The sequence below is a fragment of the Macrobrachium nipponense genome, chromosome 6 (genome assembly GCF_015104395.2).
Source record: "Macrobrachium nipponense isolate FS-2020 chromosome 6, ASM1510439v2, whole genome shotgun sequence".
NCBI lineage: Eukaryota > Metazoa > Arthropoda > Malacostraca > Decapoda > Palaemonidae > Macrobrachium > Macrobrachium nipponense.
In genome coordinates this window covers 98,740,527-98,761,067 of record NC_061108.1, presented here as the reverse complement: position 1 = coordinate 98,761,067, position 20,541 = coordinate 98,740,527, and the positions used below count along the sequence as shown (strand labels likewise).

Sequence of the window (20,541 nt, the reverse complement as noted above, 5' to 3'; positions counted from 1 at the left end):
GGAAGAAAGGCTCTTATGTCCAGTCAGGGCTATTAAGCAGTATCTGTTTGCCACTAAGGGCTATCAGAGGACAATCTTCTAAGCTCTGGACCTCGGTTCAAAATCCCTCTCGTCCTCTTTCTAAGAATGCTATATCGTTCTTTATTAGAGAGCTTATCAGGGAAGCTCACTCGCAGTCCGAGAACGACAATCTTTCCGTTCTGAGAGTTAAAGCTCACGAGGTTAGAGCAGTGGCAACTTCTTTAGCATTCAGAAAGAATTATCTTTAGCTTCGATTCTTCAGAGGACGTCTGGAGATCGAATTCGGTTTTTGCGAGTCATTATCTCAAAGAGATAGAAACGGTTTTCGAGAATTGTAAAACGTTAGGTCGGTGGCGGTTTCGGCATGGTGTTGGGAGAAACGGCACAGGGGTCGTCACCTCTATGCTAACTTTTCACCTTGAATAGGTTGTCGAGTTCAAGGGAAGCTTGGGGTACTGAGTACCTGGGATACTCACCAGTCTGTTAGGTCAGATTTTACAATGGTTGGGTTGGTATATATGTTTTTAAATCTGGTGTTGGTGACAAATGTTTGTATGATTGAATTTCTGGTCTATTAGCCAGGGCAAGGGCAATCTTGTTGTTACTATCCTCCGTCAGTCAGCCTTGACTCGCTTGAAACTACGGAAGGATTCCACTCCTGTAGAGGCTAACTTTGGGCAAATTCCAATTCCTCTACAATGTAAGAAGAGCACCGACCAGAGGCAGTAACAGTCTGCTGTAGCTCTCTACAAGGTAAGGTACAACAGACACCTTGAGTGTTTACTGGTATTGCAATAAATGTAACCATTTAAAAATACTAGTGGTCCACTGAATCCCACCTTCCCATAAATGTGTAATCAGCTCTATAATTGTTCGGTAAGACACTACAATAAAAATGAAATTTTCATTATTAAAATGAAGTTTTATTGTATACTTACGAACAATTATGATTATACCCACCTCCTCCCCTTAGGTGGACGGACGGGCAGAAAAGAATTGGATTCACCTGGGCAGTTGTACCTGGTTCTCCCGCGAGTGGAGGGAGATGACGTCATCACCACCAGTGTTGGCGACGCCGACGCGCTAAATTTGAATTTAGTATCCTGCCGCTCGTGGAATCACGGCTCTATAATTGTTCGGTAAGTATACAATAAAACTTCATTTTAATAATGAAAATTTCATTTTGTCCAAAATTGCATTTTTCCTAACTATACAAACCTGAGGTCCTTTTACACATAGCCCCACCTCATGCCACCCCTCACTCTGCAGTTTTTGCTTGGGCCAAAAGCAAAAGTGATTTGTTTACCTCCCAGTCGCTGCCGCGCTGCGCCTGTCGGACAAGCAGTTAACTACCGAACCCCTTGTTCGAAAGCTTACGACCTATCAGCTGCCGCTAGTACCTTCCTATTGTAAAAGGACCTCAGGTTTGTATAGTTAGGAAAAATGCAATTTTGGACAAATTGTCATATTTCTTAGCGTTGGAAGAAGACTGTCGCCGAAGGAAGATATCTTACAGTGGCGGCCAGCCCTGGATTAGAGAGAACGGACGGGAATATCCAGTTTGGCTTGAATTTTCGTCTTCGTTATTCTGTGCACCATTGAAGCTTTCCTTCGGGAAGACTTCTCCTTCTCTCTCTTCTTGAGATCGAAGGCGGTCGATCTCCAAATCCTTATTTTGTTTTCTTGAAGGGAAAGAATTTAGGATGGAGATCGTTGTTCAGAATCTACAAATATACTACGTATATTAACCTCGCGACTGATTCTGCTAAGCAGTTGAATGGTCCGAGTAGGCGCATATCCTGGTTTACTCTACGGATTGCGACGTAGACGAGAAGTATTCTAATTGAACTGCAACTCGGGGTGGCCTGACAACCTCCCTGGAACGTTTCCAGTTTCCATTTTTATAATACTTTATTAGTGGTTGTTTCACAACAAACAACAACACCATTTAAGCTTATTTTATTTTACCGAAATTCGTTTTCGCATAACAATTATTGAATTGCGAGCATATCTTTTTATGCTCGGTGGTTCTAGCCGACAACGGCATTCCTTCATGGAAAAGGTATACCTCCGGCAACTCAGGATGACGGGAAATCCAGTCGACAAACGAACAAACCTACTGTGTATTGAACTGCCCGAGGCAGCTCAGTGCCAGCTGCCGGCCTCGAGATGAACGGTCGGTTATGTCTTTCTCCTCTGCTTTGATTGACTACCAACCGTATCTCTGCCCAACAATCACGGACTTAGGTCTCTGATTAACGGGGATTCTCGCATACATGAATGACCTTCTACTGCTGTGACACTAGTATTCATCGTCTTTGGTATTGCGAGAATTTAAAACAGAGATATCTCTTTGACTCTCATCTTTCTGTTTACCAGCACGGTAACAGAATTCTGTAATAGTCTCTTGCTGCATCGTTATCGCGATAATGCGAATGATTTTGCGGAATCTGAGTTTGTCCTCAAATATCTCATATTCGCAGGTGTGCAATTGTTCATTGACCACCCCGGATTAGCAGATGTATTGAAAGACATCGCCTACTCCCCACACCTGCCAGCTACTTCCAAACGTTCAACCCATGAGAAGCAGTTCTTCAGGCGGCTCTCCCCTGTGTTTTCATTACTGAAGAACGCCCGCTTTCATTGCACACCGGACAGCAATGAATGGCTGGTTAGCGTTTTCAGTCATTTGTAAGCACAGGTTCAGAGTCTTGAGATTCCTTCTCTCGATTCAGCTGGAAGACGTAGGTTGCATTCATTGCCTACCTTCGTCTTCAACGTCACATAGTGTTGTTTCTCCTTAGCTGAGATTCAACGTCTATGAGAGTATCTTGCCGTCAGGGACCTCGGTCTTTTGAAGGCAATTGACTTTCGCCTTTTGAGCTTCTGCATTAAGAGAATCATTACCGCGCCGTCCGGCATCGGTGACTAACAAATATATTATTTGTTTGGTCTCTCAGCATAACTCTTTAAAGGCCGAAGGTCACGTGACTTACCCGGATGCTTGGACAACTTGCCTCACTACCGATTCCGAACCAGTCAGTCGGCAGCTGTCGGAGCGCCCGAGTCAGTTACGAACTACGCTGTTGACTTAGTTCGGTTGTTCCAGAGCAATCATTACTTGGTCCTAATAGCTTGTCAGTATGAGTACTGTACATAACCAAAGTCGAGAAGAGGGATAGGTCATACGACTATTCCCTTCTTTTCGTCTTAGGTAACTGCATGACTTTTCTTGCGAAGTCAAGCACAAGGGGATGGGGATTTGTGACGCTCGATTTCGTACCGATCTTCGTAACGAAGACTCAGAACCCTTTGGTCACTGACGATTGGTTCGAGTCCTTCACAATACCCTCCCTAATGGACTTCACCGCCTCCGATACGAAGGCTATGCTGCTTTGTCCTGTGAAGGCGCGACGGAGCTGTCTGAATGAAACTCGACACCCAGGATAGAGTGGACGCCTCTCCATCATTCTCTCGCGTTCCGCAAGAACTTCTCCGTGGCGCAGGTAGTGAAGGCAGGGGCTTAGTACAACCGGACCGCATGCACCTCCTTCTACCTTCGGGATATTGCCCACAGGTCCTTGGATCTTTTTCCTTGGGAACCGTGGTGGTTGCTCAACACGTTGTGTAGTTAACCCAGACCCTCGCAGGCTGAACAGCATCGAGGTCCTGGTGTGTACCGTAAGAATGGATGAGTGAATGAGTGTGTGACTGGCTCCTCTTCCCATCTTTTTCTCCCCCCTACCTCTGGGTAGAGGGACACGGTCGTCACCCTGCTGGGTAAGGACGAGATGCAGGTGAGCTACTCAATAGAGCACCATGCTATCCCTTTCAGTAGGGATAGGAGTAAATATCCACCACTTCCTCCAACAAGGGGGAGGAAGTGGATGCCAACTTGAGACAAACCCATCATTTTATGATTGTCTCTTGCAAACAGGAACAAGTTCTTGCTTGCTGGTACGAAGAGATACGCTTGCCTCTCTCTTAGTACTTGGCCCAGAGGTCTGACCATTGATCCTGCGGTGCACACCCCGATCAATCGGACAGAGGTTTGGATCCCTCCCTTGCTCCTACGACCAGGGAGGCACTCCAGGGTTGGACGAACACCTGTCTGTTCACCAAAAAGACTTGGATTCCTCCCACCAATAAGTGAGTCTTCCTATTGTTAAAGGACCGAGGGTTTGTATTACGTATCGGAACAAATGACAATTTGTCGAAAATTGCATTTTTCCTAACTATACAAACCTGAGGTCCTTTACATATAGTCCCACCTCATGCCACCCCTCACTCTGCAACTTTTTGCATGGGCCTAAAGCAAAAGGGATTCTTCACCTCTCGGGCGCGCGGGCGTGCGCACGATCTGACAAGCAGTTAACTACCGTTCTCCCCTTGTTCGAAGCTTACGACCGTCCCAGCTGCCGCTAGTTACCTTCCTATTGTTAAAGGACCTCAGGTTTGTATAGTTAGGAAAAATGCAATTTTCGACAAATTGTTATATTTTATTGTTGTATTCTACATAAAAATGTGCACATTTTCATATACAATACTTCATGTAACGGCTAATTTACAATGGTACAAAAATTATGTCAAAGTGACGAAATAATTTCCGAGAGGTGTCACAGATACTTCTTAGTGCGGCAAGAAAGAAATTCGCGCTCGCGCGTCTGCGTAACGATTGTAAACAAAACAACACCTTGATCCGTGAACTCCCAGCATCCCCCAAGGCGCGTGATTCAAAAGTTTTAGGCTGGTAGGCCTATAAGTATTTTTCCGCGAATTTTAAAAAAAACTTTTGTAAGTCGACGTAAAATACGTCCAGTCGGCACACGGGAGACAAAACATGTCGACGTAAAATACGTCCAGTCAGCGTAAGAGGGTTAAGAGCTTTTTATATATTTGGAAGCATCATGGCTTATTTTCTATATTAGTACTAATACATGGTTCTATTTGATAGATTTCTCTGTTACTACAGTACGTACTTTTCTGTGCCATTTAGAGTAATTGCGAGTACAGTGGTACCTCGATATACGAACAGCTCAACTTACGAAAAACTCGACACATGAAAGCAAATACAAAGATTTTTTTTGCTCTACATACGAAAATTGTTCAAGATACGAAAGGTTGTTGCTGTAAAGTCCCAAGATTCGCCCGGACCACCGATAACAATTTTAAAACTCGCGCGCTGCCAACTTAGTAGACTCGCCACCATCCTCCCGTTCTCCCATTGGTTCCTGATGCTAGTCACTGCCATAAGATCCTGCTCTCCTATTGGTCAGCATCTCTCCCATGATCCCATCATGCATCTAGGTAGCGGCATGGTTTTTTGGCTACTCGGCGGCATCATCGGTATCGTAAGCATGCAGAATTCGTTCGTTCTATACGATTTCGTTTATTAACGTAAATTAGTTAGTGATTTCGTTGTGGTACTACTTTATCGTGTTGTGTGAGAACTTTATTACATACGTATACGTACTACATAACTTAATTACGTACAGTATATACATAGTCATGGGTCCCAAGAAAGTTGAAGTAGGAAAGAAGAGGATGCTTTCTTTGGAGACAAAAATGGAGATAATAAAAAAGTATGAAGCTGGCATGCAATTGAGTATGATCACCAAGGAATATGGCCGAAATCCGTCGACAATAGGCACCATCCTTAAGCAGAAGGATGCCATCAAAGCAGCTACACCTTCCAAGGGCATGACTATTTTGTCTAGCAAGAGGAGCCACGTGCACAACGAGATGGAACGGCTGCTTCTTGTCTGGATAAAAGACAAAGAAATCACTGGCGATACGATAACCGAGGAGGCTTTCGTGTCATGAAAGCTTTTCGTATCTTGAACCGCATTTTACATGTAAAATGGCTAATCCATTCCTAGCCCTACAAAAACACCCCAGTAAATTTTATAGTAAAGCTAAATTGACCAATAAACAATGAAATACTACAACAATTTGGACCATTCAATACCTAACTTAATATGTACTAGTACTAATATGTATGTACCTGTAAATAAAGTGTAGTATTAGTGTACATGGTATACAAGAAATACTGTACGTACATACGTACTTATGTAGTAAAATGTGGAACCTTACCTTTCAAGTGAGGCTATCTCCAAAAGTGGCGACAGAGGAGGAGGACAAACGGCAGAAAACTTCTTATAGTACATACACTTAACTTTATGAAAGACATTAAAAAATGTCAGGAAACATAAACTAAACTTTACGAAACACATTAAGAAAACTGAAACACTTAACTTTACAAAAAACTTATAATTAAATTTTTTTGTTTTTTTTTTATTTTTACATTTTTTTTCTTTTTTATACTTTACCTTTTTTTTTTCACCACTTTCAACTTTCTGTTTTTTCGTAGGGTCAATTGGATCTTCCTTTTTGCTTACTCCTGCTAGTACTAAAGGCCTCTTTAAAAAATAACTATCCAAGGAAGATTGCTTCTGCCTGCTTTTCAAAATGCCCCTGAAACGACTCAGGCAAACGTCATCGAACTGCACAAGCATATGACCAGTGTAAGCCTTTTCAGGGTGTCTCTTTTCTACAAATGATTGTACCTTATGAAAAGCATCTACAGCATCCTTAATTTCTGCTGTTGTCATAGGGTCGTCGTCCTCCTCCTCGCCGCTGCTAGAGAACTCTTCTTGAACGTTATGTTGCATGGCCTCCAACTCCTTCAGGTCATCTGTCGTAAGCTCCTCTTGGTGCTCCTCGAGGTCATTGATGTCGTCCTCGTCGACGACTAGCCCCATGGACTTGCCGAGTGCAACGATCTCGTCAAGATCTGGTTGCAAAACAGTTTCAGGATCGTCAACTGTTCCTGAATCTGCAGCACCAGCATCGCCCATGTTGAATCCCTCCAAGTCTCGTGGGGATACGGCATCAGGCCAGAGTTTCCTCCATGAAGAATTCAAGGTTTGCCTTAAAACCTCCTGCCAAGCTTGATCGATGAGTCGGATGCATATCACAACATCAAAATGCTCCTTCCAAAATTGATGCAAGGTGAGGTTTGTGGTATTGGTGATGTCGAAACATCTCTTGAAAAGATGTTTCGTATACAGCTTCTTGAAGTTTGATATCACCTGCTGGAGGAGAGGGGTGGTGTTAGGCGGAAGATAAAGAACCTTGATAAACAAATTCTCCGCAAGGATATCTTCCTCGAGGCCAGGAGGGTTAGCAAGGGCATTGTCCAACTACAGCAGACATTTCAGAGGGAGGTGCTTCTCTTCCAAGAATTTCTTCACTGTTGGGCCGAAACACAGATTTACCCACTCCGTGAACAAAAGTCTTGTTACCCAGGCTTTAGCATTAGCCCTCCACATCACTGGAAGCTTCTCCTTTAGCACTTTGTGGGCCTTGAAGGTTCGAGGAGTCTCCGAATGATAGACAAGTAGGGGCTTCACCTTGCAATCCCCACTGGCGTTCGAACAAAGTGCGAGCGTAAGCCTGTCTTTCATAGGCTTATGCCCGGGTAGCTTCTTCTCTTCCTGCGTGATGTACGTCCGACGAGCATTTTTTTTCCAAAAAAGGCCAGTCTCATCACAGTTAAAGACTTGCTGAGAACTGTAGCCTTCCTTGATAGTCATCTCGTCGAACGTCTTAATAAAGGGATTTGACGAAGGAAAAATCTATTTCTTGGCTCAGCCCAAGCTTCTGCCGCTTTTGTGTCCGAGCTGGCCGCCTCCCCATGCCGCACCACCGTTTGGATGCCAGTCCAGTTACGGAATTTTTCGAACCATCCATGAGAAGCCTTGAGCTCTGGGGTTGGCGTCGATGTCCCTTCTCCTCCGTCATCTTCGGCCTGGGCAATCAAATCGCCAAAAATAGTGCTGGCCTTTTGGCATATTGCAGTCTCGGTTATTGTATCGCCAGCAATTTCTTTGTCTTTTATCCAGACAAGAAGCAGCCTCTCCATCTCGTCGTGCACGTGGCTCCTCTTGCTAGACAAAATAGTCACGCCCTTGGAAGGTGTAGCTGTTTTGATGGCATCCTTCTGCTTAAGGATGGTGCCTATTGTTGACGGATTTCAGCCATATTCCTTGGCGATCATACTCAATTGCATGCCAGCTTCATACTTTTTTATTATCTCCATTTTTGTCTCCAAAGAAAGCATCCTCTTCTTTCCTACTTCAACTTTCTTGGGAAATTTATGTTAATAAACGAAATCGTATAGAACGAACGAATTCCGCGTGCTTACGATACCGATGATGCTGCCGAGTGGCTGAAAAAGCACACCGCTACGTACGATGCATGATGGGATCATGGGAGAGATGCTGACCAATAGGAGAGCAGGATCTTATGGCAGACTAGCATCAGGAACCAATGGGAGAGTGGGAGGATGGTGGCGAGTCTACTAAGTTGGCAGCGCGCGAGTTTTAAAATTGTTATCGGTGGTCCGGGCGAATCTTGGGACTTTACAGCAACAACCTTTTGTATCTTGAACAATTTTCGTATGTAGAGCAAAAAAAATCTTCGTATTTGCTTTCGTATCTCGAGTTTTTCGTAAGTTGAGCCTTTCTTATGTCGAGGTACCACTGTATTTCATAAAGTTAAGTGTTCATGTTTTCTGCCATTTGTCCTCCTCTGTCGCCACTTTCGGAGATCGCCTCACTCGAAAAGTAAGGTTAGGTTCCACATTTTAATACATGTACGTAAAGTATTTCTTGTACCATGTACAGTGGTCCCCCCGTATTCGCGGGGGATGCGTACCAGACCCCCCCGTGAATAGTTAGAATCCGCGAATGTTTGGAACCATATAAAAATGCTAAAAACAGCCTATTTTGTTAGTTACAACTCAAGAAAAACCCACTAAAAATGTTCCTACATGGTTTTTTTAATAGTTTTTTCACAAAAAGTGCATTTTATGATGAAATCCATCAAAAAAACCAGGAATTTGTGGATATTTATCATAGAAAAATACCGCGAATGCGTGAATTTTCCGCGAATAATGCAGGGAAATGTTCCCGAGAGAAATCCGCGAATGTGTGAGTCCGCGAATCTGGAGAACGCGAATACGGGGGGTCCACTACACTAATAAACGTTATTTACAGGTAAGTACTACAATAAAGGTTGTTAGGTATTGAATGGTCAAAATTGTTATATTTCATTGTGTATTGGTCAATTTAGATTTATTATAAAATTTACTTGGGTGTTTTTGTAGGGCTCGGAACGAATTAGGCAATTTACTTGTAAAATGCGGTTTCATACATTCAACTTCCCTGTCAGATATATACTTAGCTATAGACTCCGTCGTCCCCGATAGAAATTCGAATTTCGCGGCACACGCTACAGGTAGTTAGGTCAGGTGATCTACCGCCCCGCCGCTGGGTGGCAGGAATAGGAACCATACCTTCTAGAACCAGATTTTCTCTATCGTTTGGAATGTAAACATACGTTTACGGTTCCTCCTGAATTGATTTTCGCGTTTCATCACCATCGATCTTCTGGGCTGTCTTTTGCAAGGAAGTACTGGGTCTTTGGTTCGGCATACGCTTTTATTAACTTATTAATGAATTTCGCTTCAAAATTTTGAAGAAAATACTAAGTGAAACTACCGAAATTATCAGTAGACACTCACATAGTTTGCAATAAAGGGAATTATTAATATTTATTCATTATTACATGTAATAAAGGTTACAACTTTATTGAGGAAATATTAAACTCTAATTTCCTACTTTAGGAAGTCAGAAAAGCATATAACTAGATACGCTTACTTTATAAGCTTTAATAGCATTTGTGCTAATGAGCAGTTAGAGTATTAGCAGTACTAGTAGTTGTTGCATCCTCATCACCTTCTTACTCCACAGAAACTACAAATTTATATATGCAAATTTGAAGATAATGGATGTAGCTCAAAAGCGAGCTCTTAAAAGGTAAGAAGTGAATATAGTGTTCCATTGAAGTGGAGGGTGCGTCTGATCGGCTCTGTCTCGCTCCCAGGTCTAGACCTCTTCCAAACTCACAAGCCCAGAGGAGAAGGAATGTCGAAAGCCGCACGGAGGTTTCAGAGAATCCCCACCGATCAGGCGTCCCCTCGGCAGACTCTGTAGAACGTCCCAGACTGCCAAGTTCGCCATTGGAAAGGCGTCCTAAAATAGTGGAGGGTGCGTTCCGATCAGCTCTGTCTCGCTCTCAGGCCTAGACCTCTTCCAAGCTCACAAGCCCAGAGGAGAAGAAATGTCGAAAGCCTTAAGGAGGTTTCAGAGAATCCCCACCGGTCGGGTGTCCCCTCGGCAGGATCTGTAGTAGCGTCCCAGACTGCCGAGGAAAGGCATCCTAAAACAGTGTTTTTTCGTCATCCGAGTCTTCATCGAAAGGAAAATAGGGTGGAGTTCTCACAAGCTGTCGAGACCTTCTAAAAGATCGTGGGAATCGCCAGCTTGGGATTCTATCCCAGAAAGTTTTCCGGAAGACTATCCACCTGAGAAGAAGAAAGACATTTATTCATTAAATCCTCCTTCCCCTAGATCGGATACGGAGAAAGAAGACGACTCTACGAAGATCCTAGGAGAAAGGCAACAGTAGATATCTTTGTTAATAGAAGTTTTGAAGAAGGATCCTCCCAGGAGAAAGGATCTCTTCCTTCCCGTTAAGAAATCCCGTCCAATAGGAGTCTTTGACAGCTCGGACGAGGCGGCCAGGCGCAAATCGCCGACAAGGCAAGAGGATTCTAAAGAGGCGCCTGAAGCGGCTGAAATGAGGCACAAGGCGCCTGATACGAGGCGCCTGAAACGAGACGCAAAGAGCCTGAGGCGCCTGAAACGAGGCACAAAGCTCCTGAAGCGCTTGAACCGAGGCGCAAAGCGCCTGAAGCGCCTGAAACAAGCCGAAAAGCGCCTGAAACGCCTGAAGCGCCTGAAACGAGGCGCAAAGTGCATGAAACCTCTGAAGCGCCTGAAACTATAATCCAGGATCTTCATCGGAGATGGAGTTAGAGCCTGATTCTGCGAAAGGTGAAAGACATTCGAGGCCTTCTTCTGATAAGGACGGGAGTTGTCGCACAGGCGGCCGTCGCCCTTCTCAGGATAGTCTTAATGCAAGTAAAGGCAAGAGCAAGATCGGCTTTTTTCCTGGCGGGGACTCAAGATGTCGCACAGGCGGCCGTAGCCCTTGTCAGGTTAGAATCGGTACTGCTAAAAGCTCTTCACCTTACGAAAGCAGGCGCTCTCCTCCGGTTGCTCATTCTTCTCCCAACTTGATGGACAGGAAATGGAAGATAGATCGGAATTGGAAGCCAATAAGGGGGCAGGTCTCTCAGTTTATAAGACCTTAGTGACCTTTTTTATTGGAAAAAATTAGTTCATTACTAATAAGACGATATTAAAATCTTCCCCCTTCTAAAATAATGCAACCAACCATTTACAGAAAGAGTGGCAATCGTTTGCAAATTGAACAAGATTCGTACGAGCTCTCATTCATTGATTAGAGGCTCTTCCAGATAATAGAGGCGTAGAATATGGCCTTATATCCAAGAGAATAAAAATTTGAGGGATTCTCTTCGATCCTAGAGTTTTCATTGCGATCTCTTTCGACTAATACTAATTCGTGTTTATTGACGAAAAGAACGAGGAGGGCAAGATTTCCATTCTCTCTCTCAATCGGAGAGGAAAGAATGTAGTAGCAAGACTTGCTGTATACGACTACTGAATGACAAGTCATATACGCATACCATAGTTGCCTTTGTGGTTCGCTACGGAATTATCTATATCCTTACAGGATTTTCCTGGTAAGGACTTCGGCTTAAAAGGTTATTTGTTACGACAATTACCTACTCAGCTTCGGTATTTAAAAAGGTTGTTGGCTTGGCTTTAAATTTCTTCATTAAATGAAGTAACTGGCAACTCATGATGCATGCAGCCAGACGGCCGGGCTGTCATTCTAAGGCCAATACAGTACCATCCAGTTCTCGTTCATGAGCATTCGGTTACATCTCTCTCTCCAACGGGATCGAATGGTTAACCGTATATTCCCCCTACAATCATGGACTTAGTCTCGAATGGAGGGGATAGTTAAGCTAACATAAATAAAATATTGTCTGCCTTTTACTAAGAAGCTTTCAATAAGAAAGATATTATAACCTTTCAATGCTGTTTACCGTAGGTAACATTATTAAAGGATTCTAACGCAGCAGAACATTATATTATATAATGTTCTCATGCTTACGAAAGCATGGCTTATTAGAATACATGCTTAGTGAGAAGATGGATGTAGTAGAGAATTCACTTTAAGACTACGGTATGGTCAAGTCTTTCGAGAAACGCACACAACCTTTTTAGAATCGGATATTGCTCAAGAGAAGAAGGATGAGTGGGATGGGAAACATTCTCTTCGTGGCAGAAATGGTTTCCCTGAATGGACTATACTACGTATATAAGAGTTTTTTTCCTACTAAGAACGGAATTAACATGTGAAAGGATGTGATCGGTACCATAAAGGCACAGATGTTCTGGCACATAACATAAAGAGAATTAGAAGAAAGCGCCAGCCTGGCGCAATGCGCCAAAAAGCGCCAGCCTGGCGCACGCCAGCCTGGCGCAATGAGCCAAGAGCACCATCCAAGATATTTTCTCGTTTTAGCGAGTTATTAACCTAAGAGTCCAGTAGCCTCTCAGACAGCACGCTCCGGCAACGGCAAGATTGTTCCCTGATCGTTACCCATTTAATCACTTAGGCCAATTCCACGACTCTCATATCGCAAAGAGCATCGAGAATCTCTTTTTTTCGCTCCTGTTCGCGTTAACAAAGAGAACCTATTTGGAAAAACAGACAGGGAATGTAACGATCCTTAGAAGAGTTCGACTGCAGATTTTGCATGTCCGTGAGAACCTTCTCCGATCGACGATAATAACTGTTAAAGTATGTCTAACATTTATTGCAAAGAGTTGTGTGAACCTGCGAAAAGTCTTCTTCATAGATCTCTTAGCAAGGTAGAAGACGAACAGTCTTCCTGTAGACTGCTTCCTTTTCCTCGAACCAAGAGAGGTAGCAATATACGCCATCTTTATTTTATAGAAAGGGGAATAAACTTTAGTCTTTTTCCCCCCTAAATATATATTCTTTACAGAATTTAAGATAAAGGGCGTCAAAGAAAGAGAGGATAATACTTTATGGCCTCATTTTTTGGCCTTAGAGAGGTTGGATTCAACAAGATGTTCACGTTCTTCTCACAAGCATGTTTTTGGAAAGTCTTTTCTTTTTCCAAGACAGTCTGAATATTCTATCAGCATCTATTATAAATGGACCTTAACAACCTCTCCACTCTGAGTCTGTCTGCGTGCAGACTGACCAGAAGTGGACATGAATAAGAGGATTTTTCAAGGTAAATGACAATAGTCATGGACAAGATATAGAATTGCTGCAGATCGTGCTAGAGGAATGAGAAACTGTCCTCTTCCGATACCTCTGTGAACCACATAAGGGTTTTTTGGTCTTCCCTTTTTCAGAGGGAAGAATCACCTTTGTATATATCTGCTATCAAAGAATGCAGTAAAAGGCTATACTCTGTCTCTATAAAGGGATTGGAGATAGCAGAGGATTAAGATCTTCGGGATCTTATACGATACCTCAATATGACAAGAGTTGGATATCATGTACTTCTAATGGGACCTTTTTTGTGGCCACAGATTCTATGTTCCGACAAGATGGAACTGCTCCTCATCAAACTTCTTTGAGAAATTTTGATGAGGGAATTCTTTGTTTCTCTTGGTCCTAAACGATCAAGAAGGCAAGTGAATTTGTTGAGCATTGGAATCTCGCATCAGATTCTATGGAGATTAGGCAATGGGTTCTTGCCAGCATAGTATGTCTGGCAAAAGAACTAAAACCCCCTATCCTGATTTCAATGTTTTTAGATAGAGGTTTTCGTTGTCCAGGCAGGGTACTTACGTTTTCATCTACAGTAGAATGGTTCAAACGTTTGCCTACAGAGTCTTTGGAATGCGATGACGGCTCGAAATGCTTCCCAGAAGGTGTTCAGAGGGATACAATAAAGAGCTAGAAATCAGGAGTACTCCCAATTTCAGCCCGGAGTCTCCTTCGACTTCCAGGCTTCTTCCCTTCCTTCGGGCAAGGATAGGGTAGATTCTGCAACGAGACACCCCTTCAACATGTAAGAAGAGATCTCGTGAGCACGGAAGTATTCAAGAAGGACCCTCCTCGGAGGAAGACTCTTATCTCTTGTACGGTTAGATATCCTATCGTCTACTGGATGTAGCTGATTACAATCACCTCCCCTTGCCGGAGAGGCCAAGCTCAAAGTGGAAGAACTTCTTCCACTCTTCTCTAGTCTCCTGATAAACTATGTGGATGTTCAGGACTTTTTTGACAATGTAGCGCCAACCAGGTGCCATATGCCAAAAACAGGCCGTAAAAAAGCCAGAGGCAGACAGTTTCAAGGAAACACTGTCATTGTCTGATGAAGAGAAAGAGGGGGTCTCCAACCTAGCGCAGAGGCGAACAAATCGGACAGATAAAGAGTGTCCGATGTGGGCATCGCCAGACATCCTCGAGATTCTACCAAGCTCGAAGCTCCAGCAAGTGGAGAGGAGTCAGCCGGCGCCAGGCGCCAAATAGTGCCAGTCTGGAACCAGGCGCGAAGCTAATTCCAGGCGCGATGCGCCAGCCATGAGTCAGGCGAAAAGCGCCTTCCAGGAGTTAGGCGCCAACCAAGTGTCAGGCAGGCGCGAGGCGCCAGCCAGGCGCGAGGCGCCACCCAGGCGCAAGCCAGGCTCTAGGCTTCATCCAGAAAAGATCCATTTCAAAGGAAGCCCTGGTCTTCTTTGAAATAAGTGTGATCGCTAAAGCACTTCATGAATAACTTGATGATTCCTTCAAACAGTTGAGAATTAAAAACGCTTGAAGTGCGAGCTTTTATGAATTCTTGTTCGTTACATAACAATATGTCGTGAAGGACATATTAGCTGTAACTTACGGGAGATGCAACTCTGTGTTAACTTCCCTTTGCACGAAGGAGGTCAAGTTGACCTACGAGAGCTCCTTCTCTCTTGGTTTTACGTGTCTACGGATACGTTGCTGGGATAGGGAGCCGACACTGATCCTTAACTAAGTGAGTTAATTTTTATGTTAACAAGTTTTTTTCTTTGTTTGTTTGGAAAGGAGTTTGGGGATAGCTCTTTTCAAACTAAGCACAAACCCTCGTGTTAGGATCAGGTGATCGGGATTGGTGTTGTGCTCCTTAATTATGCCCCTAGGCATAGGTGTATTGTCATGTAAGTGGATAAGACCCCATTGACAAATGACCATTAGATTCTGTCGAGTAAGTGGATAAGACCCCATTGACAGATCTACAAGAACTCTTAGCCATAGGTCACATCCTCGCTGAGGCTCTTGAGACGAAGCAGACTACTGGCAATAGCTAGGAAGTCGACCCTTCGTCTGAACAATAGGAACCAAGGTTTATTTATTTTATTACCTACAACGTATGTTGTTACCTGTCTAATCAGTAATTAGCTGTCTCTTACCCTCCGCCAAAGGTGCCAATCAGCTAAGTATATATCTGACAGGGAAGTTGAATGTATGAAAATGATATTATTGTACAATAAAGTTTCATACATACTTACCTGGCAGATATATACGATTGAATGGCCAACCCAACCTCCCCTCAGGAGACAGGTGGAAGAGAAAATCTGGTTCTAGAAGGTATGGTTCCTATTCCTGCCACCCAGCGGCGGGGTGGTAGATCACCTGACCTACATATCTGTAGCGTGTGCCGCGAAATTCGAATTTCTATGGGGACGACGGAGTCTATAGCTAAGTATATATCTGCCAGGTAAGTATGTATGAAACTTTATTGTACAATAACAATATCATTTTAAGATACGAAAAGCTCAGGTTACGAAGGCCGCCTTGGAACGGATTAATTTCATATCCTTAGGTACCACTGTATATGGAATTTTTTAAAGGTATCTATATATACCACACAGTATTTATGTGAAGGTAAACATTCAGTATTGGGACTTGTATACCAATCATTTACTGCAATAAAATTTTCTTTTGTATTAACAGGCTTGGATTGGTGCTTGCCCTCTTCATCCACCATGAAAGTGATACCAGCCGATGCTCCCATGGGAGTGATCTTTTACGACTCTTCTTGGTGGGTGCCATGGTGCTGCTGGGTGTCACGCTGATTGTTACAATTATATTGGTCATATTCAGCAGCCGGGGTACTATAATGAACACAGAACCAAGAAAACGTGTAGCAGACCTGTTGGTCATCAGGTATAGTATATTTCATGCTTAATGCTGTTCAGTGTAGACCAAGTAGCCTATGGTAATGAGCAAAAGCATCTTTGATAGGAAGGAAAGGAATTAAGTTTTTTTTAGATAGGTATAAGGATTTGTTATTAAGTCTGTAGCTTCAGCAGTGTGAAGTAGTTTTTTTTTTCATATATTTTGCTAAATTGGATAAATAAATTTTATTCATCATTTGGTTTAACAAAGTGCTATTCAGTATGTGGTAAAAATTTATGGGAATTTAAAAACCAAATTTTGCATCTTATTGCATCAGTGCCAAATTTTTTTGGGGAAAGGGAGGGACATCAATTTAACTACCAAATATCAGTTATGTTTGGTTTTTCTGTGAAGTTTTTTTAAAATTTTTTTTAAAAGGGAATAGAAACTGAGAGAATGTGGCACAGATCAAAATGAATTATGGCCAGAAAGATCTGTGGCCTTGAAATTTCAAAGGTCTGGAAGAAGCAAAGATGAAATATTGTTGTTGGAATGATTGGTATAGGCTGTATATGAAATGTGTAAAAATGAGAAATGCTATACTGGACATGAAGTGTGTAGAACAAAGGAAGGCAAAATTAAGCCTTAATGGACATGTTGTTCATGCTGTAATGCCCTATACATATTATTGTTCTGTTCTGTGCTTCGTTCTTAATTACCACTCTCTGTTGACCCTCATGTGATAAAATATATATTTTCATACAATCAACTTACCTGTCAGATATATACATAGCTAAGACTCCGTCGTCCCCGACAGAAATTCAAATTTCGCGCCACTCGCTACAGGTAGGTCAGGTGATCTACCGGCCTGCCCTGGGCGGCAGGACTAGGAACCATCCCCGTTTTCTATCATATTTTCTCTGTCGCCGGTGGTATCAACATTGTTGTTATTACCTCCTGACTTAGATTCATTTTTTGTTTTTCAACCTTTGATCAACGTTTTTTCGGCTTTTGGTGACGTATTTGGATCGTGTTTTGGCATTCGCTACTGTGGACTGTTTTTGGAATAACTCTTTTGGATCTCAGTATGTCTGATTCTACTGTGAGTGTGAGAATGTGAGTGAATGTAGGCTGCAGGGTGAGGATACCGAAAGCTTCGGTTGATCCTCACACTGTATTGCCGTAAATGTAGGGGGGGTTCAGTGTTCTGCTATTAACACTTGTAAGGAATGCGAGGGTTTGAATGCAGAAGAGTGGAAGACTTTGACTTCTTATTTGAAGAAGTTAGAGAGGGATAGAATTAGACGACTGAAAGGTGTGAGTTCAAGGCCTATTGAGCCTTTCACGGTTAATTCTAACCCTACTGATGTAGATTCTCCCTATAGATCTCATTCTCAGAGTGTTTTTTCGGATTCGGCATCGGAAATCGCCAATCTGAAAACGACTATTAGAGACATGAAGTCCAAGATGGCTGACTCGAAAGGTAAGGCTAGTGATAGTGAACATTTTAGTGAAGTGAGTTCTATCAGTGTTGTGGAGGGGCAGTTTGATCGTCCCTGCGGCGCTCCCAGGCCTAGACCTCTTCCAAGCTCACATGCCCAGAGGAGAAGGAAAGTCGAAAGCCTTAAGGGGGTCGTGGGGAATCCCCAACGGTCAGACGTTCCCTTCAGCTAGCTCTGCTTCATGGCAGCCAGCTCAAGGGCGCTATAGGAAAAGCGTCCTTCGCGAGTGTTTCTCGTCCTCTCCCTCTCCCTCACCTAAACGAGGGTGGAAGGAGTCGAACTTATCGAGACCGCTGAAGCGTCATATGAAAGCAAGACATTGATTCGAGCCCAGAGCGCTTCTCGGATGACGCCCCGTCTGCTATTAAGAAAGCGAAGGTGGCGTCAGCGTCACCTGACGCTTACGAGGAAGTACCCCATCAGGCTTTTCTTCCCGAGTGATGACGAGAGACGTCATGCACTAGACGTGGGAGAAGCGTCAAGAAAGATCATTATGGTGGCGGTTCAGGAACAACTGTCATCTCTTGTGGGAGTTTTAGCGCCCCGTCGGAAGGACGTGACGCTTCCAATTAAGAAGTCTCGTCTCTCACCTGCTCGAAGAACGGGGGCTGACGAGAGTGTTGTAGACAAGAGAAACGAAAGACGTCTTTTAGAAGTGAAGCGTCATTTCAAGCGGATCTTAGACGTGACGCTCCGTCCAAGATTGTGACGACCGAGTAGGAAGCCCTTAGAGAGCGGAGCGTCTTCCAGACGCGAAGCGTCATCAAGACATCAACAAGAGACGTCATACATGACGCTCGGAGAGCGGGAAGCGTCATACAAGACGTCTTCTAAAGCGCAAGAGAAGCCGCAGTTGTGACGCCCCTTCCAAGTCGATCAAAACGGGAAAAAGGAAAGACTTTCATTCCCTTAGCCCCTCTCCTATCAGGAGTTTGTCTCCTCCAGAAGAGGAAAGTTCAGAAAAGGAGAACGGAAACTCCAGATTTATCCCGAGTTGGAGAAAACTCGGATGATGACGATCATGGAAAGAGAGGGCTGTCCAACTATAAGGTGTTGACTACCCTGCTTCTGGAGGAATACGGAGACGAGTTGACTCCGGCTGCTCCTCCTTCTCCGCGCGCGCTCTTTTCGAGTGCGAAGGCGAAGAAGCCCTCGTCTTTTCTGAAGATGAAGCCCACCATCTCGATGAAGCGGGCTTTACACGCCTTAGATTCCTGGATGAAGTCGAAGAAAGACTTAGTCAGGACAGTATTTTGCATGCCTCCAGCAAGGTTAGCTGGGAAAGAGGCATATGGTACAAGACGGGGAGATATGGGTATCGCTCTCCCTTCTACAACAGAGGCAGATTTTTCGACGTTAGTTGACGCTTCAAAAAACAAGGCGTCCAAGTCTTAATTCTGCTCGTATTACATGGAGTATTTCAGAACTGGATCATCTCCTCAAGGGACTTTTCCATGTATTGGAAGTCTTCAACTTCTTAGATTGGTCCCTTGGGGTGATGTCCAAGAAAGCTCACGATTCACAGGGAATCGAAACCTGAAGCCCTGTTATGCATTTGTCTTGCATCGACAAAGCGGTACAGGATGGATCTTTTGAAGTCTCTTCATTATTTGGAGCAGGTCTTTGAAGAAAAGGACGGTGTATGGCGCCTTCTTAACAAAGGCAGTCTCGCATGCTCAGAGGGCGCAGCTCTACTGTAGCACCTCTGTCTGACTATTTGTTGCCCTTCTCAGTTAGTGAAGGACGTGGCTCACTCTTTAACTGAGAAGGCGACGCAGGATCTTCTGACGCAGTCGGCTAGGAAGAAGAAACCTGCTTTAGTTTCTGACAAGAAGAACCTAGCTCTTCTATGCAGCCCTTTCGAGGTGGTCCGATCTCCAGACCTCCCGCAAGAAGGAAGGCTCCAGAGAAGAGAGGTAGGTCCGCCTTTCGTCCCTTTAAAAAGGGAAAATGAAACATTTCTCCTCCAAGCACCAGTAGGTGCCAGGCTCCTGGGATTCGTGGAGGCCTGGACACTGATAGACGCAGACGCGTCTTCATTGAATATCATAAGGAAGGGAGATCGTATCCCTTTCCTGAATTACTCCGCCCCTAACGTCAATACCAAGGGAACTATCAGCCAAGTACAAGGACCCTGTGCTGAGGGATACTCTCGATCGATGGTGGAACAAATGTGGGACAAGAGTGCAATAGAACTAGTACTGGATCAAAACTCCCCGGGGTTTTACAATCGCCTTTTTCTAGTGGCGAAAGCTCGGGAGGCTGGAGACCGTACTAGACGTCAGCGTCTCTGAACAAATTTGTTCAGAAGGAGAAGTTCTCCATGGAGACTTCTGCTTCAGTCCTAGCGTATTACGACAAGGAGATTGGATGTTGGTCTCTAGATCTCCAGGACGCCTACTTTCACGTCCCGATCCACCCTTCGTCGAAGAAGTACCTCCGTTTCATGACGGGGGGAAGGATCTTTCAGTTCAGAGCCTTGTGTTTCGGGCCTGTCCACAGCTCCTCAGGTCTTCACAAGCCTGATGAGGAATGTGGCGAGATTTCTTCATCTCAAAGGAGTGAATGTCTCTAGTACTAGACGACTGGCTCATCAGGGCCAGATCGGAGAGACAGTGCTTGGAGGACCTAAAGTTAAACTCTGGATTTGGACCAAGGCGTTGGGATTGCTTGTGAACCTCGAGAAGTCTCAGCTGACCCCAGACAAGACCTAGTCTATCTGGGGGATTCGGATGGATTCTCGGGGTTTTCGAGTTTTCCTTCGCAAGAGAGAACCGCAAAAGGTTTGAGGATAATAACTCTCTCTTCTTAGAGAAGCAAC

At 44.1% G+C, this 20,541-nt stretch overlaps 1 protein-coding gene and 1 long non-coding RNA gene across 3 annotated transcripts in view; one reads left to right on the top strand and one right to left on the bottom strand.

The window, feature by feature from the left end:
• Positions 1-16,284, top strand: part of LOC135216199 (uncharacterized) — a 37,852-nt gene extending 21,568 nt beyond the window's left edge. For both annotated transcript variants that reach the window (XR_010314830.1, XR_010314831.1), the window contains exon 3: positions 16,054-16,284. This is a non-coding gene — a long non-coding RNA (uncharacterized LOC135216199). The remainder of the gene's footprint in view (positions 1-16,053) is intronic.
• The window catches only part of LOC135216664 (uncharacterized), a 388,956-nt gene that overhangs the window by 182,312 nt on the left and 186,103 nt on the right, over positions 1-20,541 (bottom strand). The gene's annotated exons all lie outside the window — the stretch shown is intronic.